This window comes from Mesoplodon bidens (assembly GCF_964165515.1).
Source record: "Mesoplodon bidens genome assembly, chromosome: 8".
Lineage (NCBI taxonomy): Eukaryota > Metazoa > Chordata > Mammalia > Artiodactyla > Ziphiidae > Mesoplodon > Mesoplodon bidens.
This window is the reverse complement of record NC_138165.1, coordinates 62418735-62433903: the sequence shown is the minus strand read 5'-3', so window position 1 is coordinate 62433903 and position 15169 is coordinate 62418735.

Genomic DNA, 15169 nt, shown 5'->3' with positions numbered 1-15169 from the left:
TGAAACTGTCGTTTTGAAATATGGACGTCTTTTGAATTTTTTGGTCGGTATACGACCCCAGGATTTGTTTTCAGGCCAGGTGTCATTTACAGGCCTGCAATTATTTTGAATATCAACTGACCATTAGCGCTGGGATTAAAGCTGCTGTTGTGCGAATCGGCCACAAGGTGGCAGCGGTTCTCCTTTACCAAATCTGGTTACTGGGACAACAGAGCCTCAATGCAAGTCGTGTTCTAGGTTGTAATTTAGAATGGAATGTGCCAGGAAAGAGCCCCTTAAGTTTGTCTCACTACGTCTTGTTCGTGTTTTTAATTTCACTTTTATTTTTTATCACAGCAAGTTTGATTACAATGTTTGGCTTGTTGCAGGTGTGCAAGATGTGGATCTTTTACACATATACATATGTCTGTTCCTCCTGGGATCCTTTTCCCATGTACGTTATGACAGAATGTTGAGTAGTCTTCAAAACTCACCTGCGCAACTACCCAGCAGCCCATGGGGCTCCCGTGGTCAGGCCCCTCCCAGGATATGGGGCTCACCTGGGCAGGTCCCCAGCAGCCCACGGGGCTCTCATGGTCAGGCCACTCCCAGGTTATGGAGCTCACCTGTGCAACTACCCAGCAGCCCATGGGGCTCCCGTGATCAGGCCCCTCCCAGGATATGGAGCTCCCCTGAGCAGATACCACGGCAGGGCTGGGCACACAGGAACCGTGCACATAGCCCTCATTGCAGAGTACCCCAGATGGCCTGTCACTCAGAGCTGACACAGGGCACCTCAGAGCAGGACTTGAACTAACAAACAGCAGCTCCGACAGGTCTGTGACACTGGGCATCACTCCGTGCGGCCTCCCTCTGCCTGCTCTTCCAGAGACTTCCACTGCAGCTGGGGCACCAGGCCTCTGTCTCCACCCATCACCCCTCCTCTCCCTGACTCCTGGGTTCCTCTCGTTAGGAGAGGGTCTTCTTGAAGTTGTCTCCCACTCATGGGCCAGATAAAATGATTAGAAAACGATCCGGAGCTGCAGCCCCTTGCCTATCCTGACTCCCAGGAGCCCACAACTGTTCCTTGGACCTGGCCTGTTCAGTGAGGTCCATTTTCTGCAATGTGAGCCCATGAGAGGTGAGGATTGGCTGACCCGGGCAGCCTGACGCTGCCAGCCAGCCCTCCCCAGGTGTGCCTGGGTTGAGGTCAATATAAACACCACTCCAGGCAGCAAGAGCCCCTGCAGCTGTGCCTGATGCCATAGTCTCTGCCCTGTCAGCAGTTTCGGGGCTGTGCTGGTGGGATGGAGTGAGGGGCCACGGCTTTGTGGGTGGCCCGGTGTGAGTGGGGCTCTGCTGGACTTTCTGCAGGAGTTGCCAGGCTGCCACCTGCTAAAGAAGAGGATGTGTCACCCATACCTTCCGCTGGAATTTCTCCCCGGGCAGAGGTGAGGAAGGGAAAAAGCTGTTGGGTCTGGGACAAGAGGGGTATCTCAGGCAGGGAAATGGAAAGCTTCCAGAAGAGTGCCCGGGGCCAGGACCATCCTGGCTGGCCTGCAGGCACCAAGTCGGCCTGCGTGCTGTCGCTGGTGTGGCTTCACAGCCCTTCCTCTAGGCTTTCAAGTCCTTGTACATATTCAGGTGTTTTACTTGGGAAGGGTGGGAACAGTTCAGCAGCAGCTGGCCTGGGGCTCAGCTCACGTTTACTCACAGACGCCTCGGCACGGTCCCCCAGCTTTGCAATGAGGAAGCTCCTTGCGGGGGTGCTGCTGGCTGCATGGTAGATGATTCCCCACCTCTGACCATCTTTAGAATTATTTACCACTGGAGCAAATGCCCTGATAGGGTTTTCCTCTGAATAACTGGTGGGTAGTTTTTGTTTTTGTTTTTTTTTTGGTTCAAGGTAGATTTGATTCCTCTTTTATGTATTTATAGATATAAGCATGGAAATAGTTCATTCATATAAATACATCTGTGTGAAGGCAAGAACTTTTTTCTGTTTTATTTTTAATTTTTATTTATTTTTTAAAATTTTGAAATTTAATTTTATTTATTTTTTTATACAGCAGGTTATTATTAGTTATGTATTTTATACATATACATGTATACAGGTCAATCCCAATCTCCCAACTCATCCCACCACCACCACCCCATGGCTTCCCCCCCTTGGTGTCCGTACGTTTGTTCTCTACCTCTGTGTCTCTATTTCTGCCCTGCAAACCGGTTCATCTGTACCATTTTTCTAGGCTCCATATATATGCATTAATATACAATATTTGTTTTTCTCTTTCTGACTTACTTCACTCTGTATGACAGTCTCTAGATCCATCGACGTCTCTACAAATGACCCAGTTTCATTCCTTTGTATGGCTGAGTAATATTCCATTTTATATATGCACCACATCTTTATCCATTGGTCTGTCTGTGGGCATGTAGGTTGCTTCCATTACCTGGCTATTGTAACTAGTGCTGCAATGAACATTGTGGTGAATGTGTCTTTTTGATTTATGGTTTTCTCTGGGTATATGCCCAGAAGTGGGATTGCTGGATCATATGGGAATTCTATATTTAGTTTTTTAAGGAGCGTCCATACTGTTCTCCATAGTGACTGTATCAATTTACATTCCCACCAAGAGTGGAAGAGGATTCCTTTTCTCCACACCCTCCCCAGCATTTGTTGTTTGTAGATTTTCTGATGATGCCCATTCTAACAGGTGTGTGGTGATACCTCATTGTAGTTTTGATTTGCATTTCTCTAATAATTAGTGATGTTGAGCAGCTTTCCATGTGCGTCTTGGCCATCTCTGTGTCTTCTTTGAAGAAATGTCTATTTAGATCTTCTACCCATTTTTGTATTGGGTTGTTTGCTTTTTGAATATTAAGCTGCATGAGCTGTTTATATATATTGGAGATTAAACCTTTGTCCATTGATTCGTTGGCAAATATTTTCTCCCATTCTGAGGGTTGCCTTTTTCCATTCCCGTTTTTTAACCAAAAAAATAAAGAAAGAAAAAGAAGCAGAACACAAATGTGCGTAAAATATGCCTCTTGAAACTGTCGTTTTGAAATATGGACGTCTTTTGAATTTTTTGGTCGGTATACGACCCCAGGATTTGTTTTCAGGCCAGGTGTCATTTACAGGCCTGCAATTATTTTGAATATCAACTGACCATTAGCGCTGGGATTAAAGCTGCTGTTGTGCGAATCGGCCACAAGGTGGCAGCGGTTCTCCTTCACCAAATCTGGTTACTGGGACAACAGAGCCTCAATGCAAGTCGTGTTCTAGGTTGTAATTTAGAATGGAATGTGCCAGGAAAGAGCCCCTTAAGTTTGTCTCACTACGTCTTGTTCGTGTTTTTAATTTCACTTTTATTTTTTATCACAGCAAGTTTGATTACAATGTTTGGCTTGTTGCAGGTGTGCAAGATGTGGATCTTTTACACATATACATATGTCTGTTCCTCCTGGGATCCTTTTCCCATGTACGTTATGACAGAATGTTGAGTAGTCTTCAAAACTCACCTGCGCAACTACCCAGCAGCCCATGGGGCTCCCGTGGTCAGGCCCCTCCCAGGATATGGGGCTCACCTGGGCAGGTCCCCAGCAGCCCACGGGGCTCTCATGGTCAGGCCACTCCCAGGTTATGGAGCTCACCTGTGCAACTACCCAGCAGCCCATGGGGCTCCCGTGATCAGGCCCCTCCCAGGATATGGAGCTCCCCTGAGCAGATACCACGGCAGGGCTGGGCACACAGGAACCGTGCACATAGCCCTCATTGCAGAGTACCCCAGATGGCCTGTCACTCAGAGCTGACACAGGGCACCTCAGAGCAGGACTTGAACTAACAAACAGCAGCTCCGACAGGTCTGTGACACTGGGCATCACTCCGTGCGGCCTCCCTCTGCCTGCTCTTCCAGACACTTCCACTGCAGCTGGGGCACCAGGCCTCTGTCTCCACCCATCACCCCTCCTCTCCCTGACTCCTGGGTTCCTCTCGTTAGGAGAGGGTCTTCTTGAAGTTGTCTCCCACTCATGGGCCAGATAAAATGATTAGAAAACGATCCGGAGCTGCAGCCCCTTGCCTATCCTGACTCCCAGGAGCCCACACCTGTTCCTTGGACCTGGCCTGTTCAGCGAGGTCCATTTTCTGCAATGTGAGCCCATGAGAGGTGAGGATTGGCTGACCCGGGCAGCCTGACGCTGCCAGCCAGCCCTCCCCAGGTGTGCCTGGGTTGAGGTCAATATAAACACCACTCCAGGCAGCAAGAGCCCCTGCAGCTGTGCCTGATGCCATAGTCTCTGCCCTGTCAGCAGTCTCGGGGCTGTGCTGGTGGGATGGAGTGAGGGGCCACGGCTTTGTGGGTGGCCCGGTGTGAGTGGGGCTCTGCTGGACTTTCTGCAGGAGTTGCCAGGCTGCCACCTGCTAAAGAAGAGGATGTGTCACCCATACCTTCCGCTGGAATTTCTCCCCGGGCAGAGGTGAGGAAGGGAAAAAGCTGTTGGGTCTGGGACAAGAGGGGTATCTCAGGCAGGGAAATGGAAAGCTTCCAGAAGAGTGCCCGGGGCCAGGACCATCCTGGCTGGCCTGCAGGCACCAAGTCGGCCTGCGTGCTGTCGCTGGTGTGGCTTCACAGCCCTTCCTCTAGGCTTTCAAGTCCTTGTACATATTCAGGTGTTTTACTTGGGAAGGGTGGGAACAGTTCAGCAGCAGCTGGCCTGGGGCTCAGCTCACGTTTACTCACAGACGCCTCGGCACGGTCCCCCAGCTTTGCAATGAGGAAGCTCCTTGCGGGGGTGCTGCTGGCTGCATGGTAGATGATTCCCCACCTCTGACCATCTTTAGAATTATTTACCACTGGAGCAAATGCCCTGATAGGGTTTTCCTCTGAATAACTGGTGGGTAGTTTTTGTTTTTGGTTTTTTTTTGGTTCAAGGTAGATTTGATTCCTCTTTTATGTATTTATAGATATAAGCATGGAAATAGTTCATTCATATAAATACATCTGTGTGAAGGCAAGAACTTTTTTCTGTTTTATTTTTAATTTTTATTTATTTTTTAAAATTTTGAAATTTAATTTTATTTATTTTTTTATACAGCAGGTTATTATTAGTTATGTATTTTATACATATACATGTATACAGGTCAATCCCAATCTCCCAACTCATCCCACCACCACCACCCCATGGCTTCCCCCCCTTGGTGTCCGTACGTTTGTTCTCTACCTCTGTGTCTCTATTTCTGCCCTGCAAACCGGTTCACCTGTACCATTTTTCTAGGCTCCATATATATGCATTAATATACAATATTTGTTTTTCTCTTTCTGACTTACTTCACTCTGTATGACAGTCTCTAGATCCATCGACGTCTCTACAAATGACCCAGTTTCATTCCTTTGTATGGCTGAGTAATATTCCATTTTATATATGCACCACATCTTTATCCATTGGTCGGTCTGTGGGCATGTAGGTTGCTTCCATTACCTGGCTATTGTAACTAGTGCTGCAATGAACATTGTGGTGAATGTGTCTTTTTGATTTATGGTTTTCTCTGGGTATATGCCCAGAAGTGGGATTGCTGGATCATATGGGAATTCTATATTTAGTTTTTTAAGGAGCGTCCATACTGTTCTCCATAGTGACTGTATCAATTTACATTCCCACCAAGAGTGGAAGAGGGTTCCTTTTCTCCACACCCTCCCCAGCATTTGTTGTTTGTAGATTTTCTGATGATGCCCATTCTAACAGGTGTGTGGTGATACCTCATTGTAGTTTTGATTTGCATTTCTCTAATAATTAGTGATGTTGAGCAGCTTTCCATGTGCGTCTTGGCCATCTCTGTGTCTTCTTTGAAGAAATGTCTATTTAGATCTTCTACCCATTTTTGTATTGGGTTGTTTGCTTTTTGAATATTAAGCTGCATGAGCTGTTTATATATATTGGAGATTAAACCTTTGTCCATTGATTCGTTGGCAAATATTTTCTCCCATTCTGAGGGTTGCCTTTTTCCATTCCCGTTTTTTAACCAAAAAAATAAAGAAAGAAAAAGAAGCAGAACACAAATGTGCGTAAAATATGCCTCTTGAAACTGTCGTTTTGAAATATGGACGTCTTTTGAATTTTTTGGTCGGTATACGACCCCAGGATTTGTTTTCAGGCCAGGTGTCATTTACAGGCCTGCAATTATTTTGAATATCAACTGACCATTAGCGCTGGGATTAAAGCTGCTGTTGTGCGAATCGGCCACAAGGTGGCAGCGGTTCTCCTTCACCAAATCTGGTTACTGGGACAACAGAGCCTCAATGCAAGTCGTGTTCTAGGTTGTAATTTAGAATGGAATGTGCCAGGAAAGAGCCCCTTAAGTTTGTCTCACTACGTCTTGTTCGTGTTTTTAATTTCACTTTTATTTTTTATCACAGCAAGTTTGATTACAATGTTTGGCTTGTTGCAGGTGTGCAAGATGTGGATCTTTTACACATATACATATGTCTGTTCCTCCTGGGATCCTTTTCCCATGTACGTTATGACAGAATGTTGAGTAGTCTTCAAAACTCACCTGCGCAACTACCCAGCAGCCCATGGGGCTCCCGTGGTCAGGCCCCTCCCAGGATATGGGGCTCACCTGGGCAGGTCCCCAGCAGCCCACGGGGCTCTCATGGTCAGGCCACTCCCAGGTTATGGAGCTCACCTGTGCAACTACCCAGCAGCCCATGGGGCTCCCGTGATCAGGCCCCTCCCAGGATATGGAGCTCCCCTGAGCAGATACCACGGCAGGGCTGGGCACACAGGAACCGTGCACATAGCCCTCATTGCAGAGTACCCCAGATGGCCTGTCACTCAGAGCTGACACAGGGCACCTCAGAGCAGGACTTGAACTAACAAACAGCAGCTCCGACAGGTCTGTGACACTGGGCATCACTCCGTGCGGCCTCCCTCTGCCTGCTCTTCCAGACACTTCCACTGCAGCTGGGGCACCAGGCCTCTGTCTCCACCCATCACCCCTCCTCTCCCTGACTCCTGGGTTCCTCTCGTTAGGAGAGGGTCTTCTTGAAGTTGTCTCCCACTCATGGGCCAGATAAAATGATTAGAAAACGATCCGGAGCTGCAGCCCCTTGCCTATCCTGACTCCCAGGAGCCCACACCTGTTCCTTGGACCTGGCCTGTTCAGCGAGGTCCATTTTCTGCAATGTGAGCCCATGAGAGGTGAGGATTGGCTGACCCGGGCAGCCTGACGCTGCCAGCCAGCCCTCCCCAGGTGTGCCTGGGTTGAGGTCAATATAAACACCACTCCAGGCAGCAAGAGCCCCTGCAGCTGTGCCTGATGCCATAGTCTCTGCCCTGTCAGCAGTCTCGGGGCTGTGCTGGTGGGATGGAGTGAGGGGCCACGGCTTTGTGGGTGGCCCGGTGTGAGTGGGGCTCTGCTGGACTTTCTGCAGGAGTTGCCAGGCTGCCACCTGCTAAAGAAGAGGATGTGTCACCCATACCTTCCGCTGGAATTTCTCCCCGGGCAGAGGTGAGGAAGGGAAAAAGCTGTTGGGTCTGGGACAAGAGGGGTATCTCAGGCAGGGAAATGGAAAGCTTCCAGAAGAGTGCCCGGGGCCAGGACCATCCTGGCTGGCCTGCAGGCACCAAGTCGGCCTGCGTGCTGTCGCTGGTGTGGCTTCACAGCCCTTCCTCTAGGCTTTCAAGTCCTTGTACATATTCAGGTGTTTTACTTGGGAAGGGTGGGAACAGTTCAGCAGCAGCTGGCCTGGGGCTCAGCTCACGTTTACTCACAGACGCCTCGGCACGGTCCCCCAGCTTTGCAATGAGGAAGCTCCTTGCGGGGGTGCTGCTGGCTGCATGGTAGATGATTCCCCACCTCTGACCATCTTTAGAATTATTTACCACTGGAGCAAATGCCCTGATAGGGTTTTCCTCTGAATAACTGGTGCGTAGTTTTTGTTTTTGTTTTTGTTTTGGTTCAAGGTAGATTTGATTCCTCTTTTATGTATTTATAGATATAAGCATGGAAATAGTTCATTCATATAAATACATCTGTGTGAAGGCAAGAACTTTTTTCTGTTTTATTTTTAATTTTTATTTATTTTTTAAAATTTTGAAATTTAATTTTATTTATTTTTTTATACAGCAGGTTATTATTAGTTATGTATTTTATACATATACATGTATACAGGTCAATCCCAATCTCCCAACTCATCCCACCACCACCACCCCATGGCTTCCCCCCCTTGGTGTCCGTACGTTTGTTCTCTACCTCTGTGTCTCTATTTCTGCCCTGCAAACCGGTTCACCTGTACCATTTTTCTAGGCTCCATATATATGCATTAATATACAATATTTGTTTTTCTCTTTCTGACTTACTTCACTCTGTATGACAGTCTCTAGATCCATCGACGTCTCTACAAATGACCCAGTTTCATTCCTTTGTATGGCTGAGTAATATTCCATTTTATATATGCACCACATCTTTATCCATTGGTCGGTCTGTGGGCATGTAGGTTGCTTCCATTACCTGGCTATTGTAACTAGTGCTGCAATGAACATTGTGGTGAATGTGTCTTTTTGATTTATGGTTTTCTCTGGGTATATGCCCAGAAGTGGGATTGCTGGATCATATGGGAATTCTATATTTAGTTTTTTAAGGAGCGTCCATACTGTTCTCCATAGTGACTGTATCAATTTACATTCCCACCAAGAGTGGAAGAGGGTTCCTTTTCTCCACACCCTCCCCAGCATTTGTTGTTTGTAGATTTTCTGATGATGCCCATTCTAACAGGTGTGTGGTGATACCTCATTGTAGTTTTGATTTGCATTTCTCTAATAATTAGTGATGTTGAGCAGCTTTCCATGTGCGTCTTGGCCATCTCTGTGTCTTCTTTGAAGAAATGTCTATTTAGATCTTCTACCCATTTTTGTATTGGGTTGTTTGCTTTTTGAATATTAAGCTGCATGAGCTGTTTATATATATTGGAGATTAAACCTTTGTCCATTGATTCGTTGGCAAATATTTTCTCCCATTCTGAGGGTTGCCTTTTTCCATTCCCGTTTTTTAACCAAAAAAATAAAGAAAGAAAAAGAAGCAGAACACAAATGTGCGTAAAATATGCCTCTTGAAACTGTCGTTTTGAAATATGGACGTCTTTTGAATTTTTTGGTCGGTATACGACCCCAGGATTTGTTTTCAGGCCAGGTGTCATTTACAGGCCTGCAATTATTTTGAATATCAACTGACCATTAGCGCTGGGATTAAAGCTGCTGTTGTGCGAATCGGCCACAAGGTGGCAGCGGTTCTCCTTTACCAAATCTGGTTACTGGGACAACAGAGCCTCAATGCAAGTCGTGTTCTAGGTTGTAATTTAGAATGGAATGTGCCAGGAAAGAGCCCCTTAAGTTTGTCTCACTACGTCTTGTTCGTGTTTTTAATTTCACTTTTATTTTTTATCACAGCAAGTTTGATTACAATGTTTGGCTTGTTGCAGGTGTGCAAGATGTGGATCTTTTACACATATACATATGTCTGTTCCTCCTGGGATCCTTTTCCCATGTACGTTATGACAGAATGTTGAGTAGTCTTCAAAACTCACCTGCGCAACTACCCAGCAGCCCATGGGGCTCCCGTGGTCAGGCCCCTCCCAGGATATGGGGCTCACCTGGGCAGGTCCCCAGCAGCCCACGGGGCTCTCATGGTCAGGCCACTCCCAGGTTATGGAGCTCACCTGTGCAACTACCCAGCAGCCCATGGGGCTCCCGTGATCAGGCCCCTCCCAGGATATGGAGCTCCCCTGAGCAGATACCACGGCAGGGCTGGGCACACAGGAACCGTGCACATAGCCCTCATTGCAGAGTACCCCAGATGGCCTGTCACTCAGAGCTGACACAGGGCACCTCAGAGCAGGACTTGAACTAACAAACAGCAGCTCCGACAGGTCTGTGACACTGGGCATCACTCCGTGCGGCCTCCCTCTGCCTGCTCTTCCAGACACTTCCACTGCAGCTGGGGCACCAGGCCTCTGTCTCCACCCATCACCCCTCCTCTCCCTGACTCCTGGGTTCCTCTCGTTAGGAGAGGGTCTTCTTGAAGTTGTCTCCCACTCATGGGCCAGATAAAATGATTAGAAAACGATCCGGAGCTGCAGCCCCTTGCCTATCCTGACTCCCAGGAGCCCACACCTGTTCCTTGGACCTGGCCTGTTCAGCGAGGTCCATTTTCTGCAATGTGAGCCCATGAGAGGTGAGGATTGGCTGACCCGGGCAGCCTGACGCTGCCAGCCAGCCCTCCCCAGGTGTGCCTGGGTTGAGGTCAATATAAACACCACTCCAGGCAGCAAGAGCCCCTGCAGCTGTGCCTGATGCCATAGTCTCTGCCCTGTCAGCAGTCTCGGGGCTGTGCTGGTGGGATGGAGTGAGGGGCCACGGCTTTGTGGGTGGCCCGGTGTGAGTGGGGCTCTGCTGGACTTTCTGCAGGAGTTGCCAGGCTGCCACCTGCTAAAGAAGAGGATGTGTCACCCATACCTTCCGCTGGAATTTCTCCCCGGGCAGAGGTGAGGAAGGGAAAAAGCTGTTGGGTCTGGGACAAGAGGGGTATCTCAGGCAGGGAAATGGAAAGCTTCCAGAAGAGTGCCCGGGGCCAGGACCATCCTGGCTGGCCTGCAGGCACCAAGTCGGCCTGCGTGCTGTCGCTGGTGTGGCTTCACAGCCCTTCCTCTAGGCTTTCAAGTCCTTGTACATATTCAGGTGTTTTACTTGGGAAGGGTGGGAACAGTTCAGCAGCAGCTGGCCTGGGGCTCAGCTCACGTTTACTCACAGACGCCTCGGCACGGTCCCCCAGCTTTGCAATGAGGAAGCTCCTTGCGGGGGTGCTGCTGGCTGCATGGTAGATGATTCCCCACCTCTGACCATCTTTAGAATTATTTACCACTGGAGCAAATGCCCTGATAGGGTTTTCCTCTGAATAACTGGTGGGTAGTTTTTGTTTTTGGTTTTTTTTTGGTTCAAGGTAGATTTGATTCCTCTTTTATGTATTTATAGATATAAGCATGGAAATAGTTCATTCATATAAATACATCTGTGTGAAGGCAAGAACTTTTTTCTGTTTTATTTTTAATTTTTATTTATTTTTTAAAATTTTGAAATTTAATTTTATTTATTTTTTTATACAGCAGGTTATTATTAGTTATGTATTTTATACATATACATGTATACAGGTCAATCCCAATCTCCCAACTCATCCCACCACCACCACCCCATGGCTTCCCCCCCTTGGTGTCCGTACGTTTGTTCTCTACCTCTGTGTCTCTATTTCTGCCCTGCAAACCGGTTCACCTGTACCATTTTTCTAGGCTCCATATATATGCATTAATATACAATATTTGTTTTTCTCTTTCTGACTTACTTCACTCTGTATGACAGTCTCTAGATCCATCGACGTCTCTACAAATGACCCAGTTTCATTCCTTTGTATGGCTGAGTAATATTCCATTTTATATATGCACCACATCTTTATCCATTGGTCGGTCTGTGGGCATGTAGGTTGCTTCCATTACCTGGCTATTGTAACTAGTGCTGCAATGAACATTGTGGTGAATGTGTCTTTTTGATTTATGGTTTTCTCTGGGTATATGCCCAGAAGTGGGATTGCTGGATCATATGGGAATTCTATATTTAGTTTTTTAAGGAGCGTCCATACTGTTCTCCATAGTGACTGTATCAATTTACATTCCCACCAAGAGTGGAAGAGGGTTCCTTTTCTCCACACCCTCCCCAGCATTTGTTGTTTGTAGATTTTCTGATGATGCCCATTCTAACAGGTGTGTGGTGATACCTCATTGTAGTTTTGATTTGCATTTCTCTAATAATTAGTGATGTTGAGCAGCTTTCCATGTGCGTCTTGGCCATCTCTGTGTCTTCTTTGAAGAAATGTCTATTTAGATCTTCTACCCATTTTTGTATTGGGTTGTTTGCTTTTTGAATATTAAGCTGCATGAGCTGTTTATATATATTGGAGATTAAACCTTTGTCCATTGATTCGTTGGCAAATATTTTCTCCCATTCTGAGGGTTGCCTTTTTCCATTCCCGTTTTTTAACCAAAAAAATAAAGAAAGAAAAAGAAGCAGAACACAAATGTGCGTAAAATATGCCTCTTGAAACTGTCGTTTTGAAATATGGACGTCTTTTGAATTTTTTGGTCGGTATACGACCCCAGGATTTGTTTTCAGGCCAGGTGTCATTTACAGGCCTGCAATTATTTTGAATATCAACTGACCATTAGCGCTGGGATTAAAGCTGCTGTTGTGCGAATCGGCCACAAGGTGGCAGCGGTTCTCCTTCACCAAATCTGGTTACTGGGACAACAGAGCCTCAATGCAAGTCGTGTTCTAGGTTGTAATTTAGAATGGAATGTGCCAGGAAAGAGCCCCTTAAGTTTGTCTCACTACGTCTTGTTCGTGTTTTTAATTTCACTTTTATTTTTTATCACAGCAAGTTTGATTACAATGTTTGGCTTGTTGCAGGTGTGCAAGATGTGGATCTTTTACACATATACATATGTCTGTTCCTCCTGGGATCCTTTTCCCATGTACGTTATGACAGAATGTTGAGTAGTCTTCAAAACTCACCTGCGCAACTACCCAGCAGCCCATGGGGCTCCCGTGGTCAGGCCCCTCCCAGGATATGGGGCTCACCTGGGCAGGTCCCCAGCAGCCCACGGGGCTCTCATGGTCAGGCCACTCCCAGGTTATGGAGCTCACCTGTGCAACTACCCAGCAGCCCATGGGGCTCCCGTGATCAGGCCCCTCCCAGGATATGGAGCTCCCCTGAGCAGATACCACGGCAGGGCTGGGCACACAGGAACCGTGCACATAGCCCTCATTGCAGAGTACCCCAGATGGCCTGTCACTCAGAGCTGACACAGGGCACCTCAGAGCAGGACTTGAACTAACAAACAGCAGCTCCGACAGGTCTGTGACACTGGGCATCACTCCGTGCGGCCTCCCTCTGCCTGCTCTTCCAGAGACTTCCACTGCAGCTGGGGCACCAGGCCTCTGTCTCCACCCATCACCCCTCCTCTCCCTGACTCCTGGGTTCCTCTCGTTAGGAGAGGGTCTTCTTGAAGTTGTCTCCCACTCATGGGCCAGATAAAATGATTAGAAAACGATCCGGAGCTGCAGCCCCTTGCCTATCCTGACTCCCAGGAGCCCACACCTGTTCCTTGGACCTGGCCTGTTCAGCGAGGTCCATTTTCTGCAATGTGAGCCCATGAGAGGTGAGGATTGGCTGACCCGGGCAGCCTGACGCTGCCAGCCAGCCCTCCCCAGGTGTGCCTGGGTTGAGGTCAATATAAACACCACTCCAGGCAGCAAGAGCCCCTGCAGCTGTGCCTGATGCCATAGTCTCTGCCCTGTCAGCAGTCTCGGGGCTGTGCTGGTGGGATGGAGTGAGGGGCCACGGCTTTGTGGGTGGCCCGGTGTGAGTGGGGCTCTGCTGGACTTTCTGCAGGAGTTGCCAGGCTGCCACCTGCTAAAGAAGAGGATGTGTCACCCATACCTTCCGCTGGAATTTCTCCCCGGGCAGAGGTGAGGAAGGGAAAAAGCTGTTGGGTCTGGGACAAGAGGGGTATCTCAGGCAGGGAAATGGAAAGCTTCCAGAAGAGTGCCCGGGGCCAGGACCATCCTGGCTGGCCTGCAGGCACCAAGTCGGCCTGCGTGCTGTCGCTGGTGTGGCTTCACAGCCCTTCCTCTAGGCTTTCAAGTCCTTGTACATATTCAGGTGTTTTACTTGGGAAGGGTGGGAACAGTTCAGCAGCAGCTGGCCTGGGGCTCAGCTCACGTTTACTCACAGACGCCTCGGCACGGTCCCCCAGCTTTGCAATGAGGAAGCTCCTTGCGGGGGTGCTGCTGGCTGCATGGTAGATGATTCCCCACCTCTGACCATCTTTAGAATTATTTACCACTGGAGCAAATGCCCTGATAGGGTTTTCCTCTGAATAACTGGTGGGTAGTTTTTGTTTTTGTTTTTTTTTTGGTTCAAGGTAGATTTGATTCCTCTTTTATGTATTTATAGATATAAGCATGGAAATAGTTCATTCATATAAATACATCTGTGTGAAGGCAAGAACTTTTTTCTGTTTTATTTTTAAATTTTATTTATTTTTTAAAATTTTGAAATTTAATTTTATTTATTTTTTTATACAGCAGGTTATTATTAGTTATGTATTTTATACATATACATGTATACAGGTCAATCCCAATCTCCCAACTCATCCCACCACCACCACCCCATGGCTTCCCCCCCTTGGTGTCCGTACGTTTGTTCTCTACCTCTGTGTCTCTATTTCTGCCCTGCAAACCGGTTCACCTGTACCATTTTTCTAGGCTCCATATATATGCATTAATATACAATATTTGTTTTTCTCTTTCTGACTTACTTCACTCTGTATGACAGTCTCTAGATCCATCGACGTCTCTACAAATGACCCAGTTTCATTCCTTTGTATGGCTGAGTAATATTCCATTTTATATATGCACCACATCTTTATCCATTGGTCTGTCTGTGGGCATGTAGGTTGCTTCCATTACCTGGCTATTGTAACTAGTGCTGCAATGAACATTGTGGTGAATGTGTCTTTTTGATTTATGGTTTTCTCTGGGTATATGCCCAGAAGTGGGATTGCTGGATCATATGGGAATTCTATATTTAGTTTTTTAAGGAGCGTCCATACTGTTCTCCATAGTGACTGTATCAATTTACATTCCCACCAAGAGTGGAAGAGGGTTCCTTTTCTCCACACCCTCCCCAGCATTTGTTGTTTGTAGATTTTCTGATGATGCCCATTCTAACAGGTGTGTGGTGATACCTCATTGTAGTTTTGATTTGCATTTCTCTAATAATTAGTGATGTTGAGCAGCTTTCCATGTGCGTCTTGGCCATCTCTGTGTCTTCTTTGAAGAAATGTCTATTTAGATCTTCTACCCATTTTTGTATTGGGTTGTTTGCTTTTTGAATATTAAGCTGCATGAGCTGTTTATATATATTGGAGATTAAACCTTTGTCCATTGATTCGTTGGCAAATATTTTCTCCCATTCTGAGGGTTGCCTTTTTCCATTCCCGTTTTTTAACCAAAAAAATAAAGAAAGAAAAAGAAGCAGAACACAAATGTGCGTAAAATATGCCTCTTGAAACTGTCGTTT